Here is a 3,408-nt window from a genome sequence, read left to right as displayed (position 1 = left end):
CAGGCCAGACACATCATGCTGTCCTCAGTAGGTGAACTTGTGTAATCTCCAGCAACGGTGACATGGCAGAAAGGGGAGACAAAAAAGAGCTTTAGTTCCATCAATCCAAGGTGCACTTACTTCGCCTTATTGTAAGCTATCTACAAACAATAAAATAATGCATGGTCCAATGAAAGGAATCAGAGTACATACTGTACATAGTAACTGTGACAGTGAAACAGAATCAAGAGAAAGTGAGGGAACCCCACAAAGTTTTCACATTGATTTAAATAATGTTTAAATACTTTTCAGTGTTATGTAACAAGTACTCAAAATGTTACGTATTGTAACAATAATGGAAATCTCAGCAAAACCCTCTTTTTCAAGCCAATGGCACACTTCGGCTTTCGTCCAAGCTGTGTAAGTCATTTCTACAAGAAAACAAACAAACAAGCAAACGATTAAAACATAACAAGAAACAAATGCTTAGTCCACCTTTCACCACTAAAGTCCTCAGCTAGGGTTAAGCATGCTGAAATAAGATATTACATTCTCTGAAGTTTCTTCTGGTGTCTCTCTCTTCTGTTCTTCTTTGTTCTGTTCTGTTCGCAGTAATCACTATTGGTATGTCACACCTGGTTTGTAGAGGGTGAAGACCAGACTATATGGTGCAATCCATGGGGCAACCAGCTCTTAACTCACACATGACAGCCACCATGGGGCCAGCTCCCAGGCCCAACACACCAAACCTCGCCCTTTCCCCTGGGAGATCAAGGTTCAATTCCCGGCATCAACAATCCCTGATGTATTAGCCCCAAAGTCAGCATTACAATATGATTTTTTTTTTAACATCAGTTAAGGCTTGGCCTCTGACATCAAAGACCTTCCTTTATCACTGAACTTATCTGCAGCTTCACAACTTGACTAAGCCAGTCAGCAGGGTACAGCAGCCATGGGATGAGGCCGATCATGGAAAAGTATGAGGAGACAAATACATGAGTAAAATTGTCTGTAAAATAGGTATTTAATATTTTTCAAATTGTCTGTCACTAATCCACACATCACCTCAGTAGGCATTACCTTGGTCACTGTGCATCAACCAGGCCTTAAACTCACAACCTCAAACTGTATCTCTAGATCACCTGACCTGTAACACACTTTCAAAAGCCTTTGTCCAGTGAGTAGTATAGCTCACTTAGATGCCCCAGAAAGAGGGGTTATATCCTTGCTATAGGGACCCAGGGTTCGATTCCCCTCGCTGCTTCTTTGCTGTGTGTCATTTCCTCCTAAAGAAGGGAGTAGTGTAACTAAACGTTAAAAAATAAACACAATTATATTATTTCTATCACACTGAGCTAATTGGCAAGTGGCAACTCAACTGTGGCTTCACAAATTGACTAAGCCATTCACAGTCAAAAATCAGTGTTTGAGGTAAAATTCTGATATGTTTTTGTCAAACATCATCTACCATGACTCTAAAATGTTGTACATTTGTTTCACAAAAACTACCAGGTATTTTGATGTATTACCATTATCACCCTTGCTGGCGCTTGAACCCACATTGTCTGGCACCAAGAACCAGCTCCTAGCCAACTGGAAGTGCAATCAGCAAGGTATGATATCTGTCAACATGGGAATTGATACTGTGACCTAAAAGCAGAAGTCACACATTATACAGACAGAGCTAAACAGACACATCAGCTCCCTCTGACTGTCTGACCACTGACATGAAGGAGCTGTCAACCTGGCTGTGCGAGTGAGTGTGGCGAGTCAGAGGAGGCCCTGATCTACACATTCTGCTGGATAGCTCAGTGGGTAATGGTACAGACTTTAGATTTGGAGGGTGGGGGTTAAAATCCCAGTCACAGCTAATCTTTGCCTGGGTCAACAAGATTTGCTGATGAAGGTCTTGCGTTCTTATAATTAATGGTTGTGAAAATAAATTGGTAACAGAACATTTCAGTTTCATTATTTGTATGTCTGATCAGAATGTGTAAGGTAATAGACTAGTATGGTGGACCTGATGATTCTTCCACTACGGCCAGTGACTTTAGACTGGGTGGCAGGTGTTCAAATCCCAAGATGGGCAATTATGTTGCAGTTTGATCAACAGGATCTGGAGAAGAAGAAAAAAACAAATAAACAAAAAATGGATATGAAAAGTATTTGTATCAGTAGTCACAAGGAATTGTATTTTGCACCATTATTGGTAAGTGTTATCAGGAAGTATGTCCATGGTGACACAGGATCTTATACCCATGCTTTCACAAATCCCTGAAGAACTCTTTCTTCCAAAAACGGTTCTCTGGATAAAAAGAGTTCTTACTGGAACCCTTAGCGTTACCAAGAACCCTTTTAAAACCCTTTATTCAGGAAAGGGGTTTTAAAGGGTTCTCTCGATCAAAATGGTTCTTACTGGAACCATTAATGTTACCAAGAACCCTTGAAAAACCCTTTCTTCGGGAAAGGGTTTTTCAGAAGCAAATGGTTCCAGGTAGAACCTCAGCCCTTGTAGAAGAACCCTATTGGAACCCTTATTTCTAAGAGTGTATGAAGCACACATGCACCATGAAGTGACCCGTCCTTGACCTGTTTGTTCATGTCACCTGTCGCGATTCCCAACCCGACGCGGGACAGAGGACATCTGGCTGCAGTATTTAAAGCGAGTGCATCGGTTCAGTTAATCCACTAGCTTCCTGTCCGGCATCATGGTGAGTACGCAGCACGGTCCTCTTCATGTCTTCTCTACAACCAAACATTCTCGTGGGACTCTACATTCACATTCACATTCACATTTAAGGCATTTAGCAGACACTTTTATCCAAAGCGAGTCACAATAAGTACATTTGTTGGAAGAAAGTGCAACAGTCTATCAAGAGATAAGTGCTAAGATATTTCTACATCCACAGATGGCACACTTATGGAGTCTGCTCTGCTTCCTCATTGGCACATCATATGGTAGGTTGACTTTTCTGGATTCACTTTCACTGAAAGCAACAGAGGTTTTTTTCTATTTGAGTTCAACCATAACATGCAGGTTTCCCTTTAAGTGTCTTCATCTTGTCTGATGGTATCACAGACTGTATATCTGCTTGTTCCAGATCAGCATTAACGCTACATTATGTGACATTTGCACTGAGCGAAATATTCAGACCGAAGAATCAGCCACAAATATTCCAAATGTATTTATGATGGTTATTTTTACACAGTGAAACTGTTTTATACTCCCAGAACAACCCGTCCTTGCTGCCAAAGCATCTAATATTCAGCTTGGTCTCCTTGGTGTCTGACGCAACGCTCATTTAGTCTGATTATACCTGACGAAGCCACCTGCTGCACTATGGGGAGAGCAACAGATGGAGAGTCCACACAGGGAGGGAGGGGAGGTGGACGGGTCAAACAAACACAGGACTTTAGTCCATAGTCCTG

This window comes from Eutrigla gurnardus (genome assembly GCF_963514095.1).
Source record: "Eutrigla gurnardus genome assembly, chromosome: 11".
Classification (NCBI taxonomy): Eukaryota; Metazoa; Chordata; class Actinopteri; order Perciformes; family Triglidae; genus Eutrigla; species Eutrigla gurnardus.
This window is presented reverse-complemented; position numbering follows the sequence as displayed.